Source organism: Alligator sinensis, unplaced genomic scaffold (assembly GCF_000455745.1).
Source record: "Alligator sinensis unplaced genomic scaffold, ASM45574v1 scaffold972_1, whole genome shotgun sequence".
NCBI lineage: Eukaryota > Metazoa > Chordata > Crocodylia > Alligatoridae > Alligator > Alligator sinensis.
In genome coordinates, this window is record NW_005843039.1 from 32,552 (window position 1) to 45,350 (window position 12,799).

The 12,799-nt window shown below is 39.8% G+C and overlaps 1 long non-coding RNA gene across 1 annotated transcript in view; it reads left to right on the forward strand.

The window, feature by feature from the left end:
* Positions 1–12,502, forward strand: part of LOC102388231 — a 37,695-nt gene extending 25,193 nt beyond the window's left edge. The window contains exons 3-4 of the long non-coding RNA XR_325296.3: positions 5,263–5,331; positions 8,513–12,502. This is a non-coding gene — a long non-coding RNA (uncharacterized LOC102388231). The remainder of the gene's footprint in view (positions 1–5,262; positions 5,332–8,512) is intronic.
* Positions 12,503–12,799: the final 297 nt, after the last annotated feature.

Sequence of the window (12,799 nt, forward strand, 5' to 3'; positions counted from 1 at the left end):
ATGTAATGGTTCTTTTCTGGCTGACAGCTAATTTGACTCCTACACATGTAGTGGCGGCATTTTTGGAGTTGTAAGGCACTGACCACTAGTCACAGTTTATTTTGGTAGCCTCTCTATAGTTAAGACTGATTTGGATTCCCTGCTCCCCCACACACATTTATTTAATACACACAGTGGGCGCATTTACACATGCACATTTACTGCACAGTAATTTAAATTACTGCACAGTAACCAAAAATTACTGTGCAGTATGGGCGCGCATCTACACATGCACACCCATACTGCACAGTAAATATGGCAGCCTACACCAACTTGGGCATACATTTGATACCTACATCATGCAGGTATCAAATTTATACCCAATTAGTTACTGCGCAGTAGTGCACATGTAGATGCCTTGCTTTAGGCCCAAGTCAGTGCTTTAACGGCTGAACGTATAGATGCTGGCTTAAAAAACATTTATTGCATGGTGAATGCAGGTGTAGATATGCCCAGTATGTACTGCTTGACATTCAACGATTAAAAATTATTCCTTTTCAGGAAGGGTTAAAAAAAAAAGGTTGCAAGGTATATAAGGCTGGAAATAGATGCTGCCTTTGTGCCACCATAAACATTTTTATGGTGTCAGAAAAGCCAAGCAAAAAGACATCCATGCCCCTTGTCACATCATAAAAATTTGTGGACGTGACATAAGCAGTATGAGTTTGTGTCACTGTTTTTCAGCAGACATCTTTAAGGTGAGAGAGTACAGGCAGCCCAGAGATGCGCACACTCTCCAGCCTCCCTGGGCAGGCAGCATCCCCTGCTTACAGAAACGTACCTTTAGTGTTGTCTTGCAAGATTGGGCCCCAGCAGCTCCTGGGAGCAACACGGGCCTAACCCTGTGGGACAGTGGGCGAGGTCCGTGTAGCCCATTGAAGTGGATCGGCTGTGTTGGGATAAATCTCGGCGCTGATGTGCTTCATTTGGCAACATTGGTTTATACCCAAATGCTGCTTTGTGCCCTTCTCTCCACCCATGACAACGCATCCCACCACAACATTTGAAACACTATCTGATTTTGATATCAGATGGTACAAGGAGCAAGTGTTCAGGAACAACAAAAAAAAAGGTACAAGAAACTGCTATTATTTAAATAGTAACTGCGATGCCACAACCCTGGACCTATGGAACAAAAAAGAAAAACACGCAGTGATGGTAAGTGCTTTGATTGTCAGGCTTTTGGTTTATTTTCAAAAAGGAAAGGAAAACCAAGATCTGGAAAAAGAACATCTTCTGGAAAAAGAACATATACCCCTGTAGCATCTTTTCCTGGCATTTACCACTGGAGTGAAGTATGATCACGTAGCCAGTGTGTTACATGCTGTATCAGAAAACAACTGATTTAGCCATATGCTATCTATTGAAAGGTAGACTGAAGATGTACGTGAGCCCAGCATGAACCTTTGTTTAAACTCTTATCTTCGAAGTTGTTCTGCTCCTGTGTACTTCATGAGGTCTGCAGGAGAGAGAAGAGCAAAGCATTTCTGCACACATCCAAATGCTGTAGACAAGAATTATGATACTGGGAGAAATGGTTGCTTCTCCATAACTATAATTTGTTCCAGGTGCTCCCAAATACAGACACAATTAACTTAAAAGACATCCAAACCTTTTGCTGTTTTAAGGATTAAGTCTCATTGATTTTTTTTAAGTTTGGATAAATCAAGTGCTATTTAAGATTAGAAATGGCTCCTTTTAATTATCCTGTAAAGTGTCTCGGCCCCATTCCACTAGCCCCAGGAGGGCTTATTACTTCCCAATGGACAATCTAAGAAAATTTTACTAGCTACCCCTTGGCAGCCTGACTCTCTTGTTTTTGTTTAATTTTCTGTAAGAGGCCACAGTGCTAAGAGCTTTATAAATGCAGATAGTTTAAACAGATGGATTAGATCTATTTAAATATTGGCTCATCTTGTGGGCAGTTTTCAAGGATGGCAATACTAATATATTTAATAAATTAACATTATTTGAAATCTGGGCATGATTTTCCTTCATTAAAGCTGACAGAAGCAGAGGGAAACCTTGTCTGTGTTTGTGTATGTATATAGAGAGCTATATCCTACTGTTGCAAAATCTGTCAGCAACCAGTGCAAAGAACCTGGGGTGATGCATTGCTTGTATCCAGCACATTCTCACTGATTAGTAGTTTTAATGATTCTGGAATACACCTCAGGTAATCTACTTCTCAGTCTGCTTTTCTGCTGGCAGATTTTTTTCCAGCAAAGTTTCAAAGCATACAAGGAGAATATGGATGTTGGTTCCCAGCCATTATTAGCTTTGTCACTCTGTTCACTTCTTTAAAAATAAATTCATTCATTCCTTTTATTTCAGTTTTTTAGAAGACTGCACAATATTATTGCCACAATAGAAAGGGGGCAGGGAGGTGGGGGGGAAGATTAAAAGATACTTTAGGAAATTCCAGAGCCAAGAACCTTGTTTGAAAAATAGTTAGTGCTTCCAAGTAAAAACGGCATACTTAGCTGTCACATCACTTACAAAAAAACCTATAAAATTATAAAAGCAAGGAAGTGAGTTGTAAAGGACATCACAAATCTTATTCTTTCCATATAGTAAACTTTAACAAATAACTATCATGTAAAAAGGAATGCATATTTCATCACGGCAAAATTTTAACTCTAACCCAAAGTGAATATCATTCTTTCCACAATAACCTGGGAATGCATACAAATGTGTTATATAAAAAAAATCTGTATATGAAAAGAATTCAACATTGATTAGGAAAGGTCTGGTGAAACTAACTGTGCTGGAGAATAATAGCCTGATCCTGCTCTCGTTGGAATCGAGATATCAATACCTTTCTTTCATTTCACCTCTCTCAGTACTGCCCTTTCCTTTTCCCTATCTTTTGTATTTAAATGACTTTATTTCTTTCCTTTGAGTACCCCTGTTCTCTGCATGTTCATTTATAACATTTTTAGAATAGCCTACAAAAGCTGTACCTTTCTGAATGAGTTAGGCACTGAGGTGCCACCCTACCCTGTCTTCTGACTACAACAGACAATCTTTCAGAATAAAATTAAAAATCCCTTTCTCCCCTTATATCTGCCTTTCATGTTTATGTTGCAAGCTGTGATTCTGGCTGGCTGGCCTTCAGTAACTAATTTCACCTTCTGTTAAGGATGCACCCTATGGAGGTTGCCGTGCCATTAGTAACATACTCTCTATATATGTTTAGTTACCCTATAGTTTTTTCTCTCTTCTTCTTGTTGTACATTCACTTGTAGGGCTAAATTTTTCTTTAGAGATGTTGAGAGCCACAAAAGAGCCCACAGCCAAAAGGAGAAAAGTCAGAGGAATGATAAAGAACTGTACAAATATAAAGGACCAATTTTGAAATAAATATATAGAGAGAAATCCAGAAGAGATCTGTATTTCATCTATATTAATAAAAAAATGCCATTCCTGACTAGGGAGTAGGTGGTTCAAGATATGTTGAGCTTCACTCAAATGCTCATGTGTCCCAGAGATGCTGAGCCTTGGGTTTACAGTTTGGTACTTCTGGTAGGTGTTACAAGGCTCTTAACCTACCTCTTTGATAACACTTCTAAAGAGCTGGTTTTAAAAGGCCTCCCAACTGGGGTGAAACCTTGAAACCACTGAATAATTTCACAAAATTCCTATTAAATTCAAGGGAGTTGAACATTATCCCAAACTCCCACCTACCAGAGCAGGATGTACTAACACCCGTAAGGGACTTCAACAAGACAGGCAAGTTCTTAGCTCTTCTCAGGATTTTCCATGGAATCAGTATTTGTGCTGTGTCCTCTGTTGAGGGAATTTAAGATTTCTTCCTGGCAGTAATATTTACCCAATTTCAGGACCGCCTATCTCCATGGGTTGGATTTCCTCCACCCACCAATGGGTAGTTATTCCATGACCCAGATGTAGCCCTGTGGGCCTCCCAGATCACCCTGTGCTATAACCTGGAATATTTATTATAAATTTCAGTTTGTCTTAGGGAGGGTTGGCTAGAAGTATCTTCAGAGCCTGCATTTATTGATGTTCCATAAATGGCCACCTGGGTATAACTGTGCATTGCATGCATATGATTGGCTGCTTGTAACTTAAAAGGCATTACTTGTTTTTGATGCTTCACTCTGACAGGTCTCAGCTTCTATTCATTCACAAATTCAATTTGTAAGCAGTCTGAAATATGAACCAGGTCCTTTGTTAACAACCAAATTAAGTTGGCTGACACTGAGGTTTTAAAACACTGCTAATGCCTGTGCACAAAGATCCCTTTCCTTAATTAAGCATTTCATATTTGCTATTCAAATACTTATAAAAATAATACCCAAAACATAGATAACACATTTTTGCAGTATAGCTCCATAATCTGGGCTGAATATTCTTCTTCAGACACATTCATGGTATACATCAAATGAGCAATTAACATGTCTGCTCTGAATATATGTGATGAAATAATTCATCAAAATCCTAAAAGGTGTATTGACATGATGTTGATTCAGAAGGATATTCATGCTGCTTGGGTCCAAGCAGTTGCACTTTCAGCTACACTCTTCCCCACTCCCCTCTTTCAAAATTTTCAAGCAGGTCTCACGCTTTTCCAGAGAGCTGCTTGCAAAAGGCAATGATCAATTTACAAAAATGTACCCATACCAAACAATTAGGGGTACCATCAGCTTCAAAAAGTGAATCCCATTTGAGACCCATAAAAATAAGGCAGTTAAAAAAAACAGCATAGAAAGTCTATCCTGAAATCGTTCCACTGTATTCAGGTGCAGCTCATATCTCATGTACTCATCTCCTGTACCATATGCGCTAGGATTGCTTTTAGCACCTAAATATATAGAGACAGTCCACAAATGGCTCCAATTTTCTCATCAAGATCCAGACCCAAATTTTATTAAAAGCTTAAAGGTGCTTGAATCCAAGGTTTCAGTTTGGTCTGCTATGGAGATTTTGGAAATTCAGAGCTAGTCCCAAAGTCTGGAGGAATCTTGATGCAAAGCTGGTATCTTTAGTAGTTTTGAAATGTATCATGTTACCGATCTGTTCAAAATGGTTTAATTATTATTGTAAATTAGAGTGGTCTCATATAAGATACATCTTCACAGACTTACACTATTGAGTGTTTTTGTGTAAAGACTGAATGCTGTTCTTGTAGGTTAGAAGCATCTCTCACTTGTCATGGTAAATTTTGACTGAAGTTTGACAGCCTTATTGTTTTATTTTCAGCTGAAATGAATAGCCAGGTTGAAAGTATAAATGAATCTACAGAAAGCCAGCCAGAAGATTAACTAATAGGTAAGTATCTAATGACAAGTGTTTTCACTTCAAGAATTCATATCCATACTGGGTCCATCTGGGGGAGGGGGGAAAGAAAGAAAGGTGTCACAACCATCATTAGAATATAGAAAACCGGAAAAAGAAACATAGACTAGAAGGAAAAAGATACGTTTATTATTTTTCTCAGCTAACATGACTTACAGTCCACAAAGCATAAAGCTATCTATTGGACTTTAATTGTCAAATAAATGTTATGATACCATGCTACAACTGTAACTGATTTAGACAGTGCACAGTCTCATATGATCAAAACCCTAGACAGCAGCAATATAAGTAATGGAAGAGTAACTGAGTGAACATTTTTTGTCATTGCTTAGGAAAATGACAAGCAATTTATACTGGTTGGAATTTAGTTCAGTTCTCTGAGATCTATATTCTGGGAACAACAGGTTTGTGTCAGGAGGGTTTTATTGCCCTTGGCTCTACAATGCCTGAAGTCACTTCTAACTAGACTGCTGTAAAAACAAGGCTGAAGTCAGTGAGCTGCCTTTTTGAGCTTTACTGCTTTATATACTGAGTGATAGTGCCATTGCAGAAGTACATACGTGATGATTGTTATTGCAGCCGAAATGGGAGAGAATAGTTAGGCTTGTAGACATAAGCAGCCTGACGCATAGATAAAAATGAGTAAGCTGCAGGAGATACCAAATTCCGTTGCACACCCCAATTACACAAAGCAATTTTGATCCCTAACAAAGTTGTGAAGTTCTGAAGCATTAATGCACACCTCTCCCTCTGTGTAGGACTGTTATAAGATGCCAATATCATATACAGCAAGATGGGTTATTTATGCTTGTAATGGGATTTCATGTAGCTCAAGACCGAATATAGAAGCTTTACAACAGTGGCAGCTGTGTCACCAAGATTTAAAAAACAAGGTCTTATGTCTGTGTGTACCCCTTTGTCCTTGTCAGTATCTTGACAATACACTGCCATACTGCTGGAGAGAGAGAAATATGGCTGATAGGATCCCCATTAAAAACTACTGAAGCAAAAAATAAAGCACCTCAAAAATCAAAATATTACTTATGTACGTCTTCCTTTTTCTCACCATTTATTAGTTTCTGATTATGCATTGCATTAAAAGGGTAGAATGCTTGTCATTAAACAATTGATCGAAAGGTTAATACCACCATTGATTTAAAAATACGTATATTTGACAGTCATAACAGCTTTCACCCAATCTGCAAGATGTTTCAGTCTTTCACACCATGATTTCTCACAAAATACATATACACCTCAATATATTTGGGGTGATGTCACCTAATTGTATTTGAGGTAGGTGAGATGGTGATGATGATGATAATAAAAAGATGTAGTACTTAGCCCTGCTTCTAGCTAATTAATCCTCTCATTTACAAGGTGAACCATGGCAGTATTACCTCCTTTCCACAAAGGGGAAATGCTGGTCAGAGAGCCAGAGTGGCTTGCCTAGTGCTACAGAGCATGGTTTCTCAACCTCTTTCTTCCTGAAGCCCCCCCCCCGCCACTCCCAGCATGCTGTAGGAACACCATGGCCCAGCTCCCCAGCCCTGCCTGCACAGCCCCTGGTGTGGTGGGTATGGCTTAGCAGTGGGGAGCCCCAGGGCCCTATTCACCTGAGCAGCAGCAGTGCAGAGTCCGGTCCTCAGTGCCACCCACAAGCGGGACAGGTGGGGTGGGCTCACCCCTGCCCCTTCCTCGGCACTCACCTTAGCCCTGGGGGGCCAAGGTGGCTCTTCCCCGCATGGGGCCAGGCAGACCCACTGAAACCTGCTCACAGTCTCCCAGGGGACCACAGACCCCTGGTTGAGAACCAGTGCTACAGAATATTTTAATGGAAGATCCAGGATTAGAACTAAGGACTCAGCTGCTCCCAACTTTGCGCAAGCCTCTAGACTATTCTGCCTCTTTGCTTTAATTACAAGCAGAGGGTCCATACAAAACCAGATTGATCAATTTGCTAAATTTCAAAGGTATGATCCTTTCTTGGGTCATTTAGAGCCAAGCAGATACCTCTGGCAGAGTTGCCGGGTATTATTTTCAGATTTTTCCAAGGACTGGTCACCAAAATGTGTACTAAAAATCCCAGCAAACCTGCTGTTGGTATCAAGAAACTGAAGGCTTGTTACTCAGCATTGTGGTGAAGAAAGAAATGATAATCTGTAGCATCCATCACAACTGTGAGTTAAAATACAGCTGAGACTACAGCCTCAGGGCTCCTGTGGTTGGTTGGTGTCCTCCCATCCATTTTGTTATTGCCTTTATTTATGTTAGTGCCTTTATTTTATGTCCATTTGAGGAGCCAGGTTAGCAAATACCTACACGGCATTAGCACAGGGGATCCGTGAAGTGGTGTTTGCAAAGGGAAAAGACAGTTTGTTCCTTGTGTAGAAAAGCCATGGTATTTTTCAGTGTACACAAACCAGCTGTTATATTTGCAGCCCTGTGGACTATGAATCTAAGGGCAGGAGAAGGGGACAAGTCCTGGCTTCAAGGAGAAAACAGTAAGCCCCTGTGTGAACAGTCAGTTGTGCCTCTGGGAATCGCAGGCAGACTCACTGTAACAGAGGAGGAGGAGAAGTGTGCTCATGGCTCATGGGCATTGCAAGCTGAAGAACAGAAATGTTGTGGTCTTTACCTGTGTGTACTCAGTGTAGTGGACGTAAATTGCAATCTTTAACTTTGTTGTGAAATACTTATGGAAGGGCAGAAAGGGCCATCATTCCCATAGTAGTGTCATGGCACAGATTTGAAAGATGAGCAAGAATAACTGCTGAACAGGATTGGACCAGAGCTCTTCTTATCTAATAGCCTAGGCACAAAATGTGACACACAATATTTACAAGTATGGAGAGACATGTGGACTAATTTAGTAGTTAGTTCATGGGGCAGAAACCAGCATTAATCTTGTGAAGGTTTTCTTAGCATGAAGACTCCTGACTGGCTACACCACTCCGAAGAGCTCTCCATATTGGAGACACTATAGAAATCATGACATCTTATTTCCCAGAGGTTATGTGATGCCTATGTTCTGTGTAGTTTTTGGAAGCCAGCATGTTAGACAACTGTGCTTAAAAGGACAAAAGTAGACATTTGGGTCTATGAAGATTTTGGGTTTGTATTTAATTAGCCATGTGTTTTTTCTCCTGTCACACAGGAACGATAGGAGAAGAGAACAATGGGGTGAAACTCGACCGGCAGTCATTGGCATCGTATGGCATCATTCTGACTATCAGCGGAAAGAGCACCAAAAATGTGCTCAGTGGGATGGATGGGAGGGGGAGGGAGGTCAGGGAAAATGAATCTTTGCTTTGTTTCCTCTTAATTCTTGGTTGCATTTTGTTCTGTAAACCTGTTTAAAAGAAACGGAGCTTCCCAACTTTAGTTGTGGTGTCCCAGTTCTAACATTTTTTGCATTGTCTCTGCAATTATAGCAACTTCTTTTGAACCAGCAGACCAGATCAGAGCTAGTTTCCACCCCCACCCCCTTATTGTTAGCCTCCTGACTCGTTTCCCACTTATGGTGCATTATTCAGGGTGATCTATGGGAATGGGACTCCCCCTCCCCCCCCCCCCCCCCCCAACCTGCTATTCTCTGGGATATGTTTGGGGGATTTGTTTTGAGAGCATGAACATTGCAAAGAAATGTTATAATCCACAGAGAACAGCTGATCTTAGGACTTTAAAGGAGCAACTGTTCCAGCCTACCCAAAAGAGCGAAGGTACTGCAGGCTGCCACCTCCTGCCACTTCCAGGACTGTCAGTAGGAACTTCTGACTGGATGTGCCAATGCAAAATATTTAGAGTTTGGGAGACCCTGATTACTGCCACCTTTGAGCTAAGAAAAAAGCTAACAGGATCTTTTTAGTGCATGATAGACTCAGACTCGTGCTTTAACTGTACAGGCTTGATGTTTTGGGACCTCGTTGCTCCTTTGTTCACTGAATAGAAATGTCTTTTGCCCACTCTAGATCTCTTTAAATCTAAAATATGATTAGCATCTACTTTGCAGTGGATCAGCTGGTGGTATAGACTGTGATTGAAACTGCTACCACATGACCTAGTGTAGTTTATAAAATAGATTATATTCTGACCTCTGCGAATTGAGGCTGCATGCCTAAAAATTAGTATTTCAGATAAGTATTAAAGTACCTGTGGGCAGTTAATGTTTTGTTGAACTTGTGGGTAATGGAGGATAACAGGTATTAAGCATCCAGCTTATCTTTAAATATGGCTCATGGCTTTAACAACTTCACTGTTCCTTGTGTCAGCCCTCATTATATTTTCTTCTGCATATGCATGGTTTTAAAAAAATGCAATTAACAGTTATTTGGTTAAGAATGTTTCACCATATGTCATTTGTTCTGCCAGCAAGTGCTGCGTTCAAATAAAAGTGGGGGTTTTAATGTACACTTTTCAACTGTACTGTAAATTAAATTGATACACGGTACACAACACTGAGGGAGCTCACAGCATGGGTCCAGGGTTTGATGTTCTACAGACTACATTTCAGCTGCTTTTAAAGACAATTAGCCATTGAAAAAAATAGTCTGGGTTCTGTTCTTTTTTTCTTGAATATGCACAAACACTGAAATAATTATTTATTGGCTTGCAAAAAATGAAGACTGGAAGGAGTCAGCCCTGTTTTGATTATTAGCGATAATGGACTTACCTAGATGTAGCTGTGAGCAGACTATGCCCCTAAATGCATGCACTAGCAGCTATACAGTTTGATTGCTGCTGGCATGTGCAGGCTGATTGGAAATGGTGACAGGACAAGCAAGGATTTGAGAGTAAAACAGGAGCCCCAGGCTTGTCCATATGAGCATGGCCTCTGGCAATGCTGCCTAGCATCTTCAAGCAAACTGTTCTTTTGTATTTCTCACACAGGAGCTATAAAGCTCCTTGAAGATCAGGGGGATATTGTTGACTGTCACTTCCTATAGTGTCTTGAACCCTTCATGACAATAGCATTAGGGAAGATGGGGAAGGGCTCATTTATAAAAGATTTCTGTTTGAAGACTAATGGATGTTTAACATGAGTGTTGATCAGTTTTGAAAGGAGCAAGAGCTCAGATGCAATGCATCCAGCTACTTCATTTTAATACATCACCAGGGTCGTACTATACTTGCTATGTTGGACTTCTCATTCCCTTTGAAGCTCCTGTGCCTCTTGACTCTCCTGTCTCTGTTAGCTTGACAGAAGGTATCTCTTGCTATATGTCATTTTCCTGCTGTCTCTTCATTTGTTGTTTCTGGTTGATTAAAATTCGATAAGCAAAGGACTTGAGGCTGGGTATCAGCCGCATACAGCACATTTCATACAGCACATTTCCATATCAGATGTTTTTTCTTCAAACAGCCTTTCATAAAGGAAGAATTAGTGGCTTGGAGGTGAGAGAATAAATTCATTAGGTAACTAGCATTAATTCTCCTTTTGTGTATTCCCTTTAAAAAGAGAGAGATTGAAGGCCTTTGCCTAGCAGAGGTAGGGCAACTCCTTCATAAAGCAGAAAATGTGTTTGGAAAATCAAACGCTTTATGCTTTTCAAATTCCTCTAGAATACAGAAGGGACCCGAACCCCAGCTGGTATACATTTGTCATCAGTTGAGCTGAGGATCAGGCCCTATATGTTCAAGGCTTAGGCTGAACATGCATGCTGGTATCACACTCTCCCACGTACACTGTTTAAGAACCACAGTATATCCTCTACCCCTCTGACAAGCAAATTTTAGTTTCATCAAGGAGCAGAGAAAGAAGATTGACAAGAGACTGAATGGAGGGCAGCATTAAAATATTTAAAAAACGAGAAGAGAATCCTCATGCTTCTTGTGAAGACTGACTGATATTAAAAATAATTAACGACAAAAATACTTCACTAGCGTCTGTTCTAACCCGTGACTAATTTCATTGCCATTCTTGCTTAACCTTGGTCTGCTGGCAGCAACAATTCTTTGAAGTGGTAGAAGATTTGCCTGAGGATGCTGCAGCAAAGTGTGAAGCCAAGGCAGGTAGTGTAGAATAAGAAAATGTATGAGTTGATTAAATCTTAACAGTCCAATTTTCAGACATGACTCTGTGGCTTTGTTTTCCTCCCTCCCTCCCTCTCTCTTTTCCTTTCTTCCCTTCTTCCTTCCTTCCTTCATGTGACTCTAGGGTAGAATTGGTTTAGCGTTTTTTAATAAATAAATAAATGATTTTTGTTCATTTGGGCAATGTGAGTTCTTCAACTTCTTTAAATACTGCTGGACCAGTGCACCCTGAATGCGGTACTATTGATTTTGCTAGAGCTACAGAAGTACAGGGAAGTAGTCTCTGCAAAGAATTAATATCAGAAATGGAGTAATTGCACCATAGCATAGATTTTAAGAACTCAAATTTTATCACAGCGTGTGGCAGGTAGAGAATAGAAGCCCTACATTAGTGGTGTTTGCATACATAGCATCAAAATATGCTTTTAATGTAATAGTTCCAATTTTTAAAAGTGCTCATTCTAGAGTTAGGAGCAACAATCTATTGTTCCTCCAGTGAGTGACTGCTTTGATGATGGACAAGTTTCCTTTCATAGAAGCTTACAAAGGAGACGTCTGAGACTCTGTCTGTAATATTGGGTCACATATTCACTGCAGCTAATTGTAAATCTTTCTATGAAGCACTGAAAAGCCTCTTTGTGAATTAACACTGTTCTGCTTTATGCACTTGATTAAAAAAAAGACATTTCTCTATATGCAGTGCATGTCTGCTTTGCTTTTAAAATTACGAAGTTAGCAGAATATGTTGGATATATTTTCTTGGGAAATAGGGTTTTTATCATATGAATCATCAAGGATTTGCCTTACCCTAACATTTGTGATATACAGGAAAGTCAGAAAAATGTAATTTTTCTTGATCAAAAATATGTTTTTACTTAAATGCAAATAAATGTAGTCTGTTGCTTGCAAAATGTCTTCTGATATATGCTAGTGGCTAAATAGGTTAATACATGCCTCTTTTTGTTATTCTGCCATTTAAATGCTGAATTTGCTTATGGATCTGTTCTTTTCTCCTTTTGTCTGTGCCATACATTTGAAAACTTAAGGAAATGATGCCTTCATACTACAATGTTTGTTAAAGCAGAATATTAATAAAACTTGTTCAGAGGACAAGGCCGTGCAGCTTGTGTGTTTCCAGCTTTACTGATTATGCAACAATCATTTTTGTGATTAATAATGCATATTTCAGATTGAAGTGTAAGAGTGCACTTCAGATTCTTTATTTAACTGGATCTTTCACCTGCTAGTTATTTCTTGTTAGAAATGGATACATCTGAGGGATTTTGAAAGACAGTAATCAGAGAGAGAATCAAAGCTTCTCAGCCTGAGGGAGAAAAGGTTGATCGGTTGATCACATCGCTAAACGAGAGACTTTATAAAAAACCTGGCAGTTATACTGATCCTATTTCTC